Source organism: Papio anubis, chromosome 2, assembly GCF_008728515.1.
Source record: "Papio anubis isolate 15944 chromosome 2, Panubis1.0, whole genome shotgun sequence".
In the NCBI taxonomy this organism is placed as follows: domain Eukaryota; kingdom Metazoa; phylum Chordata; class Mammalia; order Primates; family Cercopithecidae; genus Papio; species Papio anubis.
The window spans coordinates 47,181,850-47,201,019 of record NC_044977.1 but is presented as its reverse complement, the minus strand read 5'-3'; the positions used below and the strand labels follow the sequence as shown (position 1 = coordinate 47,201,019).

The 19,170-nt window shown below is 50.3% G+C and overlaps 1 protein-coding gene across 6 annotated transcripts in view; it reads left to right on the top strand.

Annotated features, from left to right (window-relative positions):
• The window catches only part of MGLL (monoglyceride lipase), a 136,815-nt gene that overhangs the window by 59,674 nt on the left and 57,971 nt on the right, over positions 1-19,170 (top strand). The gene's annotated exons all lie outside the window — the stretch shown is intronic.

The window sequence follows — 19,170 nt, the reverse complement described above, 5'->3', positions numbered from 1 at the left end:
GGAGGGGGAAAGGGCCCAGACTACCTTGGGGAGTGATCATGGGGAAAGATCTTCATAGGACATAACATTTGTGACTTTGGACAAGCTACTAAACCTCACTGAGCCTCAGTTTCCCCACTTGTAACTCTAAGTCATAGTTTCTACCCGGTGAAGATTAAATGAATATCTTAGCTGCTGGCAGAGTGGCTGCTGGGCACATAGTAGGTGCTCAACAAGCCCCCATACTGTCTTTTTCCCCAACACACAGATCCCTGCTCTCCTCACCACACATTAGTCACTGGCTGAGAAGAGAAACTTTTTTTTCAGTTCCCTGAAATTAAATAGACAGCTCCCATCTTTTCTATAGAAAGTTCATGCTTCCCGTGTTAGCTAATCTGAAGCGATGCGGCCCACAGTGTGGCTGCTCCTGCAGGAATGCTCTTCATCAGCCTTCAGCGACGTTGGGGGTACATGTTTCTGTTCTTTTACCCACTGTTGAACTGTTTTTAAAATTTTGCACAGTGATTGCTGTGGCAGGTACAATGTGAACCCCGAGCTAGTCACACGGGAATCGGGCACGTTGTTCACTCAGCTTCACTGAAGTGACAAGAACACGTGGCTCTTCCGAGGGCCGCAGCAAGTGTGCCGTCTGAATGCCGAATTGCAGTTCTGTGTTGGAGTCTTTGGAAGCCACATGGACGCTCCTGGAGACCCAGCACCGTCTCTGCTCATTCCAGCGCCCGGCGGCCTGATAATTTGCCACCTGGTTATCTTTCAGAAGGAATTTACCCCAAAGGCGTAGTTATTCATTCAAAATTATTCATATGGTCTCTCAGATGAAAATATTTAAGGTTTCCTGGTGAGAAGAAAACAGACATCACTCTAGGTCCCCAGAAGAAGCCGTTTCTGAAGTGTTTGAATGAGTCACTTGTTGGAGGAGAAAAAAAGTCAAATTACTGTGTTAAAAAGAAAGACTGGTAGGAAAGGAAATTCTTCTCGGCACCAGGGATGCTATTTGCTGTGGTTCAGGAGCTGAGAAAAGATGTAGCTAATTATAACAGATATGTAGGTTATATTTGAGTGTAGAACAAATCCATAGTCCTTGTTGTCTGAAAGGCCTGAATTTGAGTCAGTTTAACCACTTATTTGCTATGTGACTCCAGGCAAGTTACTAACCTCTCTGCACCTCAGTTTTCTCATCTACAGTAAGGGATGAGTCAAAGTCTCTTTCTACCCCATAGGTTCAGTAGGGGGATTAAAAGGGAATTAAATGAGCTCCTCTATGTAGGGGGCCTGGCCCACAGAGAGTATTCCATAAATATTGGCTATGTTGGGGTGACTGCTTTTTCACCTTAGGAAAACCTGATTCGATGCCAGTCACAGCTTCATGCTAACTAGTGTGGCTTCCAAAGTTGAAAAGTGATGTAATATTACCTATGTCATAGAGTATTGATAAGAATTCTCAGAGAGAGAGAGATGATACTCATATTAAATATTAATTAATATTTATTATATGCCTGATTATCCATGCAAAGCTTTTCAAACATTGCCTTGACCCTCATTACAGCCTTGGAGTAGGTGTGGTAATTATTATAGATGAGGAGAGCTCGTGAGCTTCCCAAACATGCACCTCTTCTCACCCACAGCAGAGCACAACTGCGGCGCGGGCCTCTCCTGGGGACTTTCTGTTCTTCTCTTTTATTCCGCACCACAAGTATATGGCCTTGATATCTGTATGCCCATTCTGCAGTCAGGGAGACATAGTAAAGTCATACGGTTGTGAGAGGCCAGTGGGACCTCTTCCACTCCAGGTCTGCAGCCCCGTTCGCTCCAGCACCACTTCTTCCCCGAATGAGACACAGGGTTGCCCTTCGTCCTCAGGCTGTTAGGCTTCCTAGAGCCCCAGGAGTCTGTGGTGGGAGCAGATGCTCACAGAGGATGGTGTGTGCCCCTCCCAGGGCCCATCTTTATCATGTCAGAGGTGGGTTCCTGAATCTGAGAGGAGAGGGGAGCACAACTGCGGGTGGTATTCAGGCAACTTCAGCATCAGGCATGGGGTGCCACCCAGAGAGGCCACGTGATGGGCATTGGGGATTTGCAGCTTAGATGGTGACATACAAGCTCCGAGAAGCCAGAAAGAGCGCCTGAGAGCCGGGAGGGAGGAGGGTGGAGGTGGAGCCTCTTATTTCCACCCATGTTGAAACCTGGATCTTCCTTTCCTATCTTCTCAGCACGCAGCTGAGACTGCACACTGAGGTGGGTGTAATGACTATGGCGACATCAGTAAACTTAGTTGCTCCTTGAGGACAAGTCCCATCTGCAATTTAGCCCTATGTCTCCCTCCCCCGCACAGTGGTTCTGTCTCTGGGAGAGTTTGAGGACAAGAGGGCAATAGGAAAAGGAGAGGCGGCAGGGAGGGGAAGAAAGGAAGCTCAGAGAGGCGGCACAGAGGGAAGGACCCAGTGGTCGAGCTTGGGGCACAGGCAGAGGTTCACTCCAGCCAGGGTCAGGGGCTGGGTTGGCCTCAGGACAGGTCCAGGTGGGGCTCCAGGGAGATGTCCCCACCCAGGTTGCTTGGGCAGGGTCTGAGATCCAGACGGCCGTGGCTGCTGCGGCACACCCCTTGGCAAACAGAAGCCACACCCCTGGCATGCTTGTGAGGCGCTACCGTTCTGCTGAGGCAGAGCTGGTCTTCAGCCTGAGAAGCCCATGCTACCACAGCAACTGGGTACAGTCCAGTGTTTTCTGTGTCCAACCTGGCTTCATGGGACCAGAGGGTGAGAAGAAAACAGACATCACTCTAGGTCCCCAGAAGAAGCCGTTCGATCTTTAGCAGTAGTCTCTATCACCCTCAGACTGGCATCTTCAGATCCATCTTGGAGACGATATACCCTCTGGAGCCTTTTCTTTCGAGCACACCTGTCCCCTGGCTGCTGGGGCAGCCTGGACCTGCCGGTGCATGTCAGTTGCATGCACACTCACCACACACCTGACACCCTATGAAGCCACACCGCTGCACCCGCCTAGGTAATAAGGACCTTGCATGGTTGGTTTTTCTTCTATCTCCAAATACTGAGCATTTCCCTAAAGACATTCAAGGAGGGCGGATCACCCATCTTTCCCCAGTCAGAGTGACACACTGTGATCCAGCACACATGGAAATCAAGGGCAAAGCTGGGGAGGCTGCCATGGGGGGAAGGCAGAGTCTGGAGTGACACTGGGTTCCAGTCCCAGCTACAGGGCACAAACACAGACCTGGCCTGAGGCGTCCCCATCCCATCTCCTGTCTGTGAAGTGGAGATGGTAATAATGGTACCTAGGTATAGAGCTCCCATCTGTAAACTTACCAGTGATAAATTGCTGGTAAGGGCTGGCCCAGGGCAGCATGCAGCAGGTGCACCTGTTACTACGTGCATACTCATAACTGAAGCTGCAGCAGTGACCAGAACTGCTCTCATCTGATGCTCACTGACAGAGCAGTGGGCCGCAAGGTAGCCTCCATACCTTCCTTTCTCACTGTACAAGGGTCAGGGACAGACTTTGAGGTCCCACCAGTTGGTGGCAGGTTTGGACCCGGATCTCAGGCCCCAGCTCCCAGAACCAGGTTCTGTGCACCTCTCCCCACAGATGGAAACAGCTACCTTGCCCATTTCGTAAATTAAACTTCAAAATCACTCTGGCTGCAAGTGGGCCAGAAGAAAGGGCTCCTCAAAGGAACTTTAAAACAGGTAGGGCCGGGGCTGGCTTCGCTTTGACACTGCCCTTGAGAAAGGCTGAGGGGTTGAGGATGGGCAGAGTCTGTCTTGTGAGCTGAGCCTTTCTGAAGTGGGAGCTCAAACAGCATGTGACCAGGAAATGGCTGGCCCACCAAGAACTAAAAATAAACGGCTGTAATGCTGCCAACCGTCAGGGCAGGCGGGGAGGATGCGGAGAGCTCGCGAGCAGAGCAGTGCCCAGCGGGCACCTCCTCACAATGAAAAAAGAACCGCATGCCAGCAGACAAGGTGCTTCACGTGTCACTAATGTGGAAGTAATAAACCACCATTGAACTGTCAGGCTGCCGTTTCTGAAGGGCTTCATATTCTTTATTTAATTTCATTTTCCAAGGCAGGTAAAGCCATCGTCATTTTCGTTTCACAGGAAAGAGAACAAGCTAGGAGTGGTAGAGCCAGGATCAGAATTCCAAATCACAGCTCTATTAAGCTGTGTTCTCAGTGTCTAGGTTTCTCCCCTGTTAGAGATAAAGGGAGAAATTAAAAAGCAAATGGAGGACCCAAACCTTGCATGGGATCCTCAGATGCAGTCACAACTCCCTGGCAAGTGCGCTGGGTACACTACGCATATTTAGTGCTTGTCTGGGCATTTGAGAATGAAGCTCTGCCTGGAGTCCCTCCCCGGAGAGCTGGGCTCCCAAGGGCCTGGCTGGTGAAGCCAGGAACCGGACGTGCCGGGAGGGAGGCAGCCTGCGTGGTAGTCCAGCTCTGCCTACGGCCGGCTGTGCGCCAGCCCTCTCTGTGCCTCCATGTCCTCACCAGCCAAAAGAGGAAACCAACAGTAGCTTTGTGATAGACTGGTGTAGCCCAGTTGCTTAGGGGAACACGTGGACACACACACAGAAGGCACTTGAAATGCAGCTTGAAGGGCAGTTTGCAGTCTCTGGTCCAGGCGGTACAGAAGTGGCCTCTTTGACTGCTGTCTCTGAGTGTTCTGTGGCTTCTACCCTGGCTGTGGAGGTTAGTACTGCTTGCTGGAGAAGGAGAAGCCCTGGGGAGGCCTCCACCTGGTCCCTCAAAGCTTTTCAACCCCACCCTAAACTAAGCCAGCACCCCCAACACAGTGGCTCTGACAAGGCACAGCAGCAGTGGAGAAGCCCAGTTTGCCCAGTGGGCCCTGGAAAGCGAAGTAGTCGGGTCATCAGCACCCCCAGAACTCCCTCCCAGGCGGTAGGCCCCTTGCTAGTGCGAAGAGTCCGGATGGCCACAGGGAATTGTAGGTTCTCTGAACACAGCAACTGGGGCCTCTGCTCTCCACATCCATGTGGCACCTTGCTCATAGCAGCTGCTCAGCGAAGGCTTGCAGAATTACAAGGCATTTCACAGAAATGACAATTTCTTTGGATATGCTCAAGTTCACACTCGTGAATCTTGTATGTGTGGGTATGAATTTGGCCTGGAGGATGGGCCCTGTTTAAAGAAAATCAAATAACGCTTGCCGAGCTGGAAAAATCCATGACTTCTGTGCTAATAATTTTTTTCCATGGATCACCCCATTTAATCCTACGGCAGCAGAGCGAGGCAGGCAACGTCCCTATGGAGGAAACAAGCTCAGAGATACTGCGTGATTTTTTCAAGCTCACACACTCATCAGGGGGCAAAGTCGGACTGAAATTCTTACACTCTTGCACGTTGCTACAGTTTTAACTTTTGGGAAGATGCTTTGGGGTGCAGAGCCGCAGGTTCCATCAGACCAGCCCCCCAGTCAGTGTTGTGCGTCTGAGCAGCCTGGCGTGGGGCGCAGCCCCCAGGCGAGTGGCCCTGGGGTTTCTGCATCATCTGACAGAAGTGCCGCAGCGGCTCCAGGAATAGCTTGCGACTCGCAGTCTGTCGGGGGTGCCGTGCCAGCTCCTCACCTCGCCTTCTGCCAAGGCTCTGCTAGGAGATGCTCTGACTCCCAGAGGTGGCGCCTGAGCCTGGCCAAGGGACAGAGCCAGCGTCAGGGCTGACTCCAGGGGGAGAACAAGTTGCTTCCATCTTCATTCCTCAGCACCCGTGTGCCCTGTGTGGCATGGTGTGAGCCCAGAGGGGTTGGTCCCCTGTTGACAACTGGAGCTTAGCCCAGAGAGTTCTGTTATGTGAACCTGCTGGGCAGAGGCAGAGTGGCCTGGCCCACTGTTTGTACCTGTGTGGCCAGGACGGTCACTTGACCTCTCTGAGCCTCAGGTTTCCCATCTATATGTTAGGCCTGAGGCTTCCTATGGAAACGTTAGCTCATAGGACCCCACACAAACTCAGTGTTCCATAAACAGACGCTTCCATCCCTGTGTGGCTCTGCCCTTCCCTCCTGTCCACTTTCCTTTGCTTTTCTTTGAAAGCTGTGTGCACATCCAGCGCCCACCCTGCTACACCACTGGCTTCCTTTCTCCAATGCAGAAAACCAAGCCGTCTAAGCAGGGCCTGCCCGCAGACAGTCAGTGTGAGAGGCAGGGGCCAGCTGCCTCCTCCCCAGAGTCGTGGAGAAGTGCTGGATCATTCAGGCCCCATAATCATAATTATTTCTTTCCTCAGTTATTGTGCAGATGCCACCAGACTGGAAAAATCACTTAAAGGTTTTATTCAGTGGAAGCTTTCTTACCAAAAAAGGAGGATCATCTGAAGGCCAAAGGGACCGATTCCAAGGACCCTGTGTTGAGTGAGGGAGAAGGAGCTGGGCTGATCTGAGCAGGTGGGAGCTCTACATCAGACCCCTCCTTCCTCCCAGTCGACACAAGAACCAAGAATCTCTGAAGTCATCGGGATCCCTGGGCTCAAAGCATCTCTATAAAGTGGCACTGCTTCTGTGAATTACATTCTCTCTTCCCTTCCTTGGAAAATGACCTCTAAGCAGGCGAAGGTGCAGGGAGACATAAGAACTTGCCCACAGCCGAGATTTTTAAATGACTGCGGGTGAACACAGACATCCCTCTCGAGCACGTGATTCAGAAGAGACACACCCACCTCCACTGAGCATCTACTGTGTGCCAGGCATGGTGCTGAGAGCCTTGGTCACATCAGGTGTGGTAGGGGACCAAGGGAGGGGTAAGGACAGTCCCGGAGAGGTTGGAGACGTTAGCCAGGGTCACACGTAGCAGAGAGAAGGACTGAGAGCCGCCTTACTCTGTGTGTCTCAGTTGCTGGGGTCGCACAATAGGAGAGCTGGTTTATAATAATGGATGCTGTTAGAAATAGCTGCCAGGGCCGGGCGCAGTGGCTCACGCCCGTAATCCCAGCATTTGGGAGACCGAGGCAGGTTGATCACTCCAAGTCAGGAGTTCGAGACCAGCCTGGCCAACATGGCGAAACCTCATCTCTACTAAATACAAAAATTAGCCAGGCATGGTGGCATGCACCTGTAATCCCAGCTAGCTACTCAGGAGGCTGAGGCAGGAGAATCACTTGAACCTGGGAGGCAGAGGTTGCTGTAAGCCTAGATCACACCACTGTACATCCTGACCTGTGAGGGTCATGTTTACAACTTACAACCAGCGCACTTTTGCACATTTTCAAGAATGATATTTTTCTCCCTAGCAATTGCTTGTCATGACATGATAAATTGACCAATTCTCCTATTGTTTTTTATAACACACATCTGATTTTTAAAGGCCCTTTAAAAGAGCAAGAGAGAAAAGAAAATTACAGGTGGCTTCCCCCATTCTCCTCGCTTGGTACAGCCGAATTGTTGGGAAAGGAGACTGGCAGTTTGTCAGCACTAACAACGGAACACACCATTTAATTATACAAGGCTCAGGGGCTGCTCTAAGAGGGCCAGGCCGACCTAGGCTTCTGTCTAGCTTGAAAAACTTCTAGCTATTGACTTTTTACAAGCTTTTTCACATCACCAAGCTTCATTCATGTATCTATTCATTTATTCAGTCTATAATGTATTAGCTTGATGCCCAGTTACCAACACCACACATGGTGCGAGGCACAGGAGATGCAGCTGTGAACAAAACAGACACAAGCCCCTGCCCTTGGCAGACCATGAGCAGCAATAAATGACTTTAGGGTATGTCCATGGGAGATAAGTGCCACGAAGCAAAATAAAACCTAGGAGGAGGAGGGTGGGGCAGTGGGGGCAGGGAGCCACGCTCAAGCTGCTGGCCCCACTGAAAAAGTGGTAGTTGAGCAAAGACCCAAAGGAGGCAAGGAGGAGCCTCACAGATGACTAGGGGAAGAAGGGGCGGCCAATGCAAAGGTTCTGGGGCAGGAGGGTGCCTGGCTCATGAAGAACAATCGGGAGACAGGAGTTGAGGTGAGAGGAGGGCACCGTAGGAGAGGAAACAGAGGTGGTGTGCAGCTGGCCACGCGGGGCCCAGAGATCCTCAGTTTTATCCTCTATAAAACAGGAACAGAAGCCCCCAGGCAGCTGCCATACAGATTTGATGAATAACATCAGCCAAGTACCTGCGGGTGTGCTAGGTTCCCCACCAGTGTGAGCAAGTGTGCGTTCCTTCCCGGCGCTCCCGTATCAGCAATCCGTTTACAAGGTGTTGGTGACACGTGGCTGAACACGACTGGGTCAGGAGGATTCAGATCTACCCTGGTTGGGGTCAAGAAACGCTCTCTCAGAGGCAGGTTCCCCCAGCTTCATGACACTGTCATGGCTTTGTTCATTGTCCCCAAGGCTCGTTGGGTGCTTTTTCTTTTAGGGAGTTCAATGAAGAGTTTCTTTCTCTGGTGTAGTCAATTCACTTGGAGTTAAATTTCCTGCTGGAGTTGGCAACTGGGCATCTAGCTAATCTCAGTGGTCTTTGAAAGCGGAGAGTTCCAGAGCTAAGTCATCAATTTCTTGAAGTCAGAAGCCATCTCACTGCTTATATACATATATGTGTTATGTGTGCCTGTGTGTCTGTGTGTATTATATATTATATACAGGTGCTGGGATATGCCTAAGGCAGTTTCTAATTTAAAAATTAGAGATCAATAAATATATATAGATTGCTGCCTTCCCGACTGAGCCAGTAGTTACCACAATAATGCTGCATAACAAATACCCCCGAAACTCAACAGCCTAAAACAACAACTGATGCTTTCTCCTGTGTCTGTAGGTCACCTATTTTAGACTGGGCTTGGCTGGGTGTGGCTCCAGGCCTCAAGTTGGTTTAGCTCTCTCCACGTGTCTCTCAGCCTCCAGCAACAGTGGGCTAGAAGAGTCATGTTCTTTTTGAGACAACATGAGGATGGTGATGCTTTTTAAAGTCTGCACTCAAACTTTCTTGCCATCACTCTGTCCACCTTCCATTGACCAAAGCATGTCACATGGCCAAGCCCAACATTTATTTACAGGATGGGGACAGTGGGGACAGGTATTCCTCGCCTGGTGGGAGGACCTGCAGGGATGTGTGGCAAGAAGCATGGATGGAGGAGGTCTTCCTAGGAAGACGAGGGCCCGTCCTGCTACTGACCTAGGCCTGCGTCATCAAGGGTAGCAGCCATAGTGGTTTTAGATAGTATGTAGGCAATCACTTTTTTCTTATGTATATGTATTTATTTTACAATTTCTATATCAGCTAGGAATTCAGTTTGACTGCTAGAAATAAAGACTAGTTGTAACAGTCAACTACACAAGAAGAAGGTTTATTTCTCTTCTGAAAAGAAGTCTGGAGATGGGCCACGCCTGTGTTTGAAAATGTAGGTTGTATTGTGATTCAGGTATGGTAAGGCCAACACATCAGGAGAGGCTGCCATTGAAAAGAGAGTTTGTTCTTCTCAGTTCCCAAGAGAAGGGGCCACAGCATGCCACAGGGGCATGTGGGGAAGCACCAGGGCTGATCAGGAGGCAAAGGGAACAAAGGGAAAAATTGGAAAAGAATCTTTATTGTGGTTTCCGTGGGAAGGGATGGGTGAGATGGGGTGAGCAGGCTTAGAATTAGCCAGTTTGAATAATTTTGTGGACTCTGGGGTGTAGGGGCTGTCTGGCATCTGGCCCTGGGGTGATGAAAGCAGAGAAATATTGGCCTGGAGTGGAGGTGTGGGCTCTGGACCAGTTAATTTGCATAGGAAAGATGTGCTTCCCTGTAAGACCTTTACTATCTCTAGTAATTGGCTAGCCCTAGAACAGGTAATCTCCCCAGTCAGCAAGGCCTTAGATCTCAAAATATCAGAATAAAAAGACATACTTAATGCTTGGGATAACAGCTCCATTATTTTATCAAGAAACCAACTTCTTCTATCTGCTGCCCAACCTTTAGAGCACCCAGCTTCATTTACCTCTTTGCCCAAGATGGCTGTAAGAGTTCCAGCCATCACATTACATTCATATTTCAGATCTAAAAACTGATACCTATCTTCCACTTAAGAAGCCTTTCTGGAAGTTCCATCTATCCATGTCATCCTGTATCTCAGTGGCCAGGAGTTAATCACATAGCCACACTGATTGCTCGGGAGGCTGGGAGGTAGAGTGCTCTGCCCAGGCACATTGCCAGTCTGAATAGTATCAGGTTTCAGTTACTAAGAAGAAAAGAGAGAGTGGATATTGAGTAGACAAATGGCCATCTCCACCAGTTACTCTGTGTTTACAGGAAGTGACAGATTTTCTACAAACAATAGTCATAGAAAGTGTCTTTGATAAATACATCGATTTAAGGGGACGAGCGAACATGAGTATGTAATTAAGAAGTATATTAGGTAAACAATAATACAGGGGGTGTGCGAAGATTGGGTGACTCTGCTCCATATGTTTGGGGAGACAGAAGGTTGGATGCATTCTCTAGGGCCCGCAGTGGGGCCACTTGTCCTGGTTCGGAGCAACAGGCACATGTGCCAGTGTCCTGGTGGCACTGAGTCTCACCGCGGCATGTGGTCCGCTCTTGTGACCATGCACCTCCCACCCACATGCATGCAGAGGCAACCTTCTCCTTGTCCTTGTCACTGAAATACCCATTCACCTACAACTGGCATATTGTGCCTCCCATGTTTGGGGGCCTGCAGCGGTGGATTGCTGGGTAGGGGAAGGAGCTGAGACCCCAGAAGGCAGGCTGGGTGGGAGAGGCATGTTATCCTTTATAAAGCTGTGAGCAAATGTTTAAACCCTTCTATTTCTTTAAACACCCTCTTCCTCCTTCTACGAGAACATCGAGTCTAGCTAACGTGAACAGTTTCATCTTTGGTTTTTCCCTTGTTCCCAGGTCACAGTAGCTAATGAGAAGTGAAATCATTTGAATTCAGGTTTTATCTTCTCCTTTTCTCTCTGGGGTTGAGCAATGCACGGGGCATCCCCTAGTTGACGAGGCTGTGTGGGTAAAAAGAGCAGCCCCCACATTGGCAAGGACCTTTCCCCCAGGGATGTCACAGCTCGTGACTGCAGAACCACAAAATGCCAAGAAGACAAACATAAAACATCCCTACCATCTCATGGAAACCCGTGTTTCTCCCACACGATCCCTTCGCTGAGGCGCTAGGTGAATTTGAAAGGGAATGCCACGTACCTAGGGAACGCTTCCCTCTAAAGAGCCTGGGACACGTTGGCATGAGCACACACACCTAGAAATACAGCTCCCAAGACGCATACCCCACACCCCTCTCTGATGACATTCTTGCTCTCTGGTCTGGTTTTCTCAGCAACTGAGTGGGAGGCACATGGGGAGGCCACTGAGGCCTGGGTGGAGATCCAGTGTGAAACCTACACTCTCTTGCCCTCCGACAAGAAAAACCCGTCCTCCTGCCTGACCCAGCCTCGGGAGCACACCTGTAGGCGCCCCCGACTGGGACCAACAGCCTGAGTGGTGAGAACAGACCTAGTGGCTGTGGATCCCGGCCCGCCAGCCCCCTCTCCTTTCTGTGCCTCAGCGTCCACCCTGGAGAAATGGACACAGGCAGTACTGCTGCCTAGTGGGGCCGTTGCAAGTACTCATCCAGTGAATGTTGGTGAGGGATGAGGCCCTGTGTAGAGTTGAGGCGCGTGGAGCAGAAGGGGAGGCCGCTGCCTGAAGAACGGCTTGCAGTCTTGGAAGGCACTGGTGTGGAGCTTTTGATAGATCTGGTTTTTTTTTTCTTTCTTTCTTTCTTTCTTATTTTGCCTTTTATGGTTGTGGGGGTGATAGCAGGACTGATTCCCTAAAAGGGAGAGATTTTCTCGCTTAGTCTAAGCACCTCCTTCTTTCCAGGGGAACTGGGAGTGAGCTTGGTGGGGAGTGGGTGGCAGTGCTTGGCAGGTCGTGACCTCTGAGTTCACAGAGCGAAGCCCCTGCCAAGGAGGAAGCTGGAGAGTGAAGCCGGGGCCTGGGTGAGCGGGAGGCTGTGGCCTCCTCTGTAGAGTGCAGTGTCAGGCCCCAGCGGGCCACCACCCAAAAGTGATCAAAACAGAACAGGGTGCCAACAGAAACAGCTACTGCAGCTACAGAATGGGCTAGGAGTGCGGGGCGCTGAAGGCTGTGATGAGGCTCGTGGAAGGAAGTGACCCCTGAGGAAGACAGGGCTCACATCTGGTGCCTCCCATGCCAAGTCAAGGGTAGGAATGGAGACCCATCACCAAGGACGTGTGTTGGGGTCCTGTGGGACTGGGGGAGACCTGCCTGTGCTCTGGACCAGCCTCCTTTGCCATCTCTAGTCGTGTGGCCTTGATTCAGTCATCGGGCTGTTTCTGAGCCCAATGCAGAAGGAACATTTGTAGATGGAGCATCTCCTGCTCCCTTTACCCCCTGTAGACTATGTGCCGACCTTATTAGTGTGGCCATTTTAAGCGAGGAAAGTGAAGGCCACAGAGGTTATGTTGTCTGTGCACAGCTACCCAATCACAGAGACAAAGCTCAGGCCCTGGAGTGCCTGATGCTGATTCGATGAGGCAAGGTCTGCAGAAGCGCCCAGCACGTCAGTTGACATGCTGGTAGAATCCATGGAATGTGACTGCGGGAACAAAGAGCTATGCCAACTTGGAAACCCGTGGGCAAGGGCCATTTTGTGCTGGGACAGATGACCTCACACCTAACCCCTGAGAACATCCATGGGTTCTGAGAGTACATTAAAAACTGGTCACATCAAGGACCCAGCATCAGCAGGGAAAAGGGCACATTATCAATATGGTCTGCTTTGGGTGAAGGGAATTCACTGTTCACACCTGCAGCCCCTCACCTTTCCGGAATACTCGCCATCCCAGTTGCAGGAGAGTGACTGAGTGATAGGCTCCTAGACGCGCTGGGGAGGTTGCTCTGCAGCTTTCCCTGTGTCATTACTTCTCTTCTGGCTTCTTGTTTTCTTTTGGGGCTTCTTTTGTATTTACACCTTTGACTATTGTGTCTCCCATTTTTGTAATGATTCCTCTTATAGCCTTCTGTCCATACAAATCAGGTATTCCTTTTATAATACAACAGTAGAAAATCTTTTTTTTCCCCCTGTGCAGGACCATTGACTCAGAAAAAAAATCAATCAAGGGCACAACAGAATGACTAAATGGAGGGTAATTTCTTTCCCCTCTTAGAAAAATATAGCCACTTCCATGCACATTCACTTTAGATTAAAGCAGGAAAACTCTACCTGACAAACCCCATGCTAGGTACATTTCAGGTTGTGGAAAGAGACGGTAAGGAGGCAGCCTGAAAGTGGTGGAAGGTGAAAGACCCGGGGCTGGGGAAGCTCAGCCGGTTTTGGAAAGGGTCAGTTATTGGTCTGTGGATTTTGGAAAGGCTCCATCTGCCACCGTTTTCCTTTAAATGCTCACTTGACCAGGGATGCCATATCTCTGCTTGCTCACTAAAGGGATCCGCCACATGTGTACAGAGAGATAAACCTCATTATCATGAAAAGTTGGGAACAACTCACATGCCCATGAGCACAGGAAGAGTCAGATAAACTAAGGTACTGTCATCCTTTGCCATGATTAAAAAGAAGGAGATAGGTCTATAATTCTGGCTATGGAAAGGCCTCCAAGACCTGTTGTTAAGGGAAAAATATAAAGTGCTGTTTATGGAAAGAAAAAGAAGACCATAAAACAAAATGACAGCCTGGCGTGGTGGCTCACGCCTGTATTTCGAACACTTTGGGAGGCTGAGGGGGGTGGATCACTTGAGGTCAGGAGTTCGAGACCATCCTGGCCAACATGGTGAAACCCCATCTCTACTAAAAATACAAAAATTAGCTGGACGTAGTGACGGGTGCCTGTAATCCCAGCTACTTGGGAGGCTGAGGTAGGAGAATTGCTTGAACCTAAGAGGCAGAGGTTGCAGTGAGCCAACGTTGGCCATTGCACCCCAGCCTGGATAAGAGTGAAACTCCATCTAAAAAAAAAAATTGACACAGAACTGAGACATGAGTGTGAGTGTGTAGGAAAAAGTCTAGAATACACATCAAAGTGAGAGAATTGGTCACCTGAGGGAGTAGTGAGACTGCGTTCATTTATTTTGTTACTTTAAATAACAATTTGTAAAGCAGTAGACGCAGTGCATGTTAACCAATCATCATTCATGGCTTTTCACCTGCCACCGTGCTTGACCTCTGAAAGGCCCACCTTAAATTGGAAAGCCCAGATGCCCATCATGGTAGAACCACCCTTTTGGCCAGAGCCACAGATTCTAAAATGAAATTCTCTGAGGGACGGTTTCAATCAAGCCAAAGGTTGGTTGGTTGGTTGGTTGGTTTTTGCTCAGGTACATCTGTGACAGTAACCAGTTAATCAGTTAGCTACAGCTGTGTAACAAACCACCCCAAAACTTACTGGCTTCAGACAACAGCTATTTATCTAGCTCATGATGCTTCAAGCCAGTGCGTGAGTCTGGGCTCAGCTGGGCCGTTCTCTCATCTCAACTGGGCCCCTCACACGTGTGTGGTCAGCTGGAGGTCGCATGGCAGCTCTGTGTCTGGGAATCATCTGGCTGCTGGCTGAGGTGACAGATGCAAGAAAGTTGGCTGGGATTTGTCTCTGATCACCCAGTTGATTAGCCTGGGCTTATTCACCTGGTAGCAGCAGGGTTTCAAGAGACCAAGCAAAAGACGCAAGACCTTTCAAGCCCAGGCTCAGGCCTGGCACAGCATCACCTTTGCTGCATTGTGTTGGTCCGAGCAAGTCACAAGCACAGACTCCAGCCTTGCTGGGAGGAGCTGCAGGGCACTTTGCAGAGGGGCATGGACAGGGGCAAGGGGAAGGAGAAGGGAGAATTGAAGCCATTTTTGCAGTCAGCCTACCGAATGACTGAGAGCAGTGTGTTTCAGAGAAGGCAACAATGGCGGAAGAGAATGAAAACCATTCCTGGGAGCTCTTTCTGATCACTGCTTCTCTCCATTCCAGGGATGTCTCAGTGGTAGTGGTGGTTGTCTTGATGCTGTAATCCAGACCCCCAGAAACACCACTGCTCTGGCAGGGCTCTGCCAGATCAGTGATCCTCACCTCTGGTCCCTCCACACACACAACTCATTCATTTTCACATCCTCAACTGCCAGCCTTGCCCCTGGCACATCCATTTAATGCATGAAGGCACTAACTCCAATTACAGTGGTTTCTCAAGACCAGATATGACTGTGGGCTGATTCAGAGCCAGCTGATTTTGTTTTCATGCTTTCTGTACTGTGCATATGTACAGTTGCATTTTGTGGGTGGGGAAGTCTTTTTTTCCCCTCATGACAAAATACCAGTTCATTGTAGAAATCTTGGAAAACCCAAAGGACAAAAAAATTAGCCTTAACTCAATTACCCAGAGACAAACAGTACCCCATTTTGTGGCATATCCTTTCAGTGGTGTGTGTGTGTGTGCCAGTGTGTGTTTGCCCGGGAGTGGAAATGACTGAAACCTGTGGTTTGCCAACAGAATGGACATCTGTTCCCTGTGAGTCCCGGAGGGCCTGGCCTCCACCTGCTGTTTGGGGCTTTCTCAGTTTTCTCCACCGCGGTTCTCTCTCCCTCGTTTTTGCACTACCCTCTGTTTTTTAATAAGCTGCTTCTGAAGTTAGAGAATGAGAGTGCAGCCTTTGAAGCGTGGCGGGAGAAGATGTGGAGACCATCTTCTTGACTGCACAGATGAAGAGGCAAGTGGCCTGCCCAAGGCACCCAGCGAGCTGGGGGCAGAACTGGATCTCAGTTCCTAGCCCAGTGTCCCAGACTACCTTTTATGGCCTCCTTGTCACTCAGATGCCTTCTCCACAGCAAACCCAGAAGAAATGGTGCCCTGATTTCACCAGGAGGCGAACAGGACACAGAAGTAGCTTTCTCAGCAGGGAGGCTGTACCCTCACCCCCACAGTCTAGTCCCCACACTCGGGCAGAGGAGTCCCTTCAGCCCAAGTGAGACCATGGCCCTCCTCAGCTACCACCCCCTGTAGCTCCCACCTCCCTCGGGGTCAAAGTCAAAGTCCCCAAGAAGCCTAAAAGACCCCTGTGACCTGGTCCCATCTCTCCCTGTCCTTGGCTCCAACTCACTGGCCTCCCCTCTGTTCCCACCTACTGGGCCCATTGGAGTCTTCAAACTTTCTGTCCCCTTTGCTAGGAACATGTGTCCCAAATGTCTGAATGGCTTGCTCTGTCACCTCCTTCTGGTCGTTACTAAAATATCACCTTCTCAGCTAGGCCTCCTCTAAAACAGTAAACCCCCTCACATAACACACATACACACGCACCCCGTACCCGCTCCCTCCAGACTACCAGTGGTCAGACCCACTTTAGATTTTCTGTGTTTCTTGTCTGACCCCCATCATGACGAAGATCTGTGCTCATCTTGCCGACTGCTGAATGCCAAACCCATCCCCCCAGCACACAGCAAGTGCTCAGTGAAGAAAGGATGAGTAAAGGATGGAATGTGGAATGCAGGAGGGCTAGAAGTAAAGGAGTACAAGAGGGCACTGTGCACTTTTCCTTTTATGATGAATGGTATCTGAATTTGTAAATTCTAAGTCCTTACAGCAGAAAGCTCTGGGAAACATTTGCTTTATTTCTTTCCATCAGAAAATGGTGTTTATTTGGAGATCTTGGCTGGATGCTGCACTTCCCAAGTTCTAATGAAAATGTTCTTTATTTCAGAGTGATAGGAAGGTTCCAGGATGAAGTTTTCTGATCCAAAGTCAAGACAGTCACTAACAAATAAATAGAAGAGTTGAGAATTTGAATGAATACATGGAGAGTCTGTGGCACGCCAGGCCCTGTGCCAGCCCTAGAGAGGAGTCCTCATTCCGGTGTCGAGAGGCTCAGACTGCCCAGATCACAGGCATCTTGACACATTGCCAAACCCAGGCTTCAGCATGCTTAGTAAGAGAGTGATCAGGGTTGTGGACACAGAGAAGAGGCAGCACTCCCTGGGGAAGAGGGCAGAGGGCAAGGTGAGGCTGCACAGAGGATGTGCTATCTACAAGGGGTTTTGAAGGTTGAATAGAAGTTTGTGAGGTGGGCAGAGGGGCATCATTCCAAGCAAAGATAATTACATTTGCAAAAGAACGGAGTCACGTGGCAGTGAGAGGTGTGGAGGGAGCTGCACACCACCTGGGGCTGTTGGAGCATAAATGGAAAGACGCCATGTGTATGAGTCGGCTAGGGCCAGCATAACAAAATAATCTACAGACTGGGGAGCTTCAACAGCAGGGATTTATTTTCTCACAGTTCTGGAGGCTGAAAATCCAAGATCAACGTGTTGTCAGGGCTGGTTCCTTTTGAGGCCTCTTTCCTTGGCTTATAAGTGGCCGTCTTCTCCCTGTGTCCTCACGTGGTCCTCCCCCTCTAGTGTGTACGTTTGGGTTATAATGGATTAGGGCCCACCCATATTAACTTCATTACCTTGGCAAAGACCTTGTATCCATTCGAAGGTACTGGGGGTTAGGGCTTCAGCCTGTGAATCTTGGGAAACAGCTCAGCCCGTAACACTGTAATGGGAATCTTTCTCTCTCTCTCTCTCTCCCCCTCCCTCCCCCCTCCTCCCTCTCCCACCTCTGTTGTGTGTTCTGTCTCTCTGGGGAATGATCAAGGACAGAACAATGTCAACAGACTGTGACGTGTAACCCTGAGTTGAGAATGACTCGGATTGAATTCGGATGGTCCTCTGAGTGCCAGGCGCCTCTTTGTGGTGTGGAGGGGAGGCCACCCGAGTCTGGGTAGGCATGCTTTTATGGAAAAGCATTAAAAAAGCACAGCCCTGCCCATGTTAGTCAGATCCAGTGAGGGGAGTTGTAAGTTGTTTCACAGCTGTTTGGGATTACTTTCAACACTTGTCCTAGAATGCTTCTGAGTCTCTTGCTAATGACTTTTCCTTTACTTAAACCAGATACTGTGGCTCCTCCCCACGTGAAATGCCACGTGGACTTGGGAAGAGAGAGCATCTGTCCCCATTTGGCTCATTTCAACACCAGGTCCCCGAGTGCCAGGTTGTGGTCAACAAATCCTTTTCCAGTGGGAGGACCCCCTTCCCTAGGATGTGGCTGAGTCACTTGTTTGTGCAGGCTCAGGAGTCTGGGAGCCACCCCAGGGACAACAGGTGTGGAAGGAGAAACCCGCTCCAGTCACGGTTTCTGGGCATCACCTTGGAGACAGCCGCTGAGGAGCTCAAATAGGTGTTACCGTGGAAGCTCGTGTCCCGAGGGAGTCTGAGATTTTCTTTCCCAAGTCTGTAGACAGCCACTTGATGGAAGTGATCGTTCCTGTGCCCATTTGGGTTGGGCTGGACCGGAGACCCTGGGCTCACAAGTCTCCGTTACCTCTTAGCTGCCCTGGAGGGAATCTCTTGTTCTGTGACTTAAGAAACCACAAGCTTTTGTCCTGATGAGTTCTCTTATTCTTGAGAATCTGTGAAGGGCCTGGCACTTTCTAGGTGCTGGAGATACAAAGACATCACAAGGCACCCTGCCCCTAAGGAGCACACAGTCCAGTGGGGGTCTGTAGTAGACCCTGATTATGCCATCCTGTGATAACACTGGAGTTAGACCTCTAGACACACAGGAGAAGGCTGGGGTTTTTCTAGGGGAGAGCTGAGAAGTGCAGATGTTCCACAGGGTGAAGGGGTATTCCAGATGGAGCAGGTGTGTGTGCAAGGCCCGGGGTGTGCAGGAGTGCAAGGATGGGTGAGTGGGTGCTGCCTGGAGGCCTGGGATGGTGGCCTTGGGTCACTTCCCCTGAGTCCCAGACCAAATCTCCAGATGTTCCCAATAGCCCATCAAAGAGCAGGCACTGAAGAGGGGACTGAGGAGCTGCTTACATCCACTTAGGAGGGACAGACACAGCACAAGAGAAGGGAACATAGACAGGGACACACAAAGGCAGACACAGAATGACCCACTTGTGACCTCAGGTGACTCCATCAGCAATCGAGAACAGGGCTGAGTCACTTGTTTGTGCAGGCTCAGGAGTCTGGGAGCCACCCCAGGGACCAGCTTCCTAGACCCCATCGCCTGAGGAAAATTCAGGAAGGAGGAGGAAGGGGCAGGGTTATCTCCTCCCCAGGCCCACAGACTGAGTGGATCTTGTGGAATGCACTGGGCTGGAGGGAGAGTGGGAGCTGGGGGTGGGGAGAAAGGCTGGAAGGCGGGGGAACCAG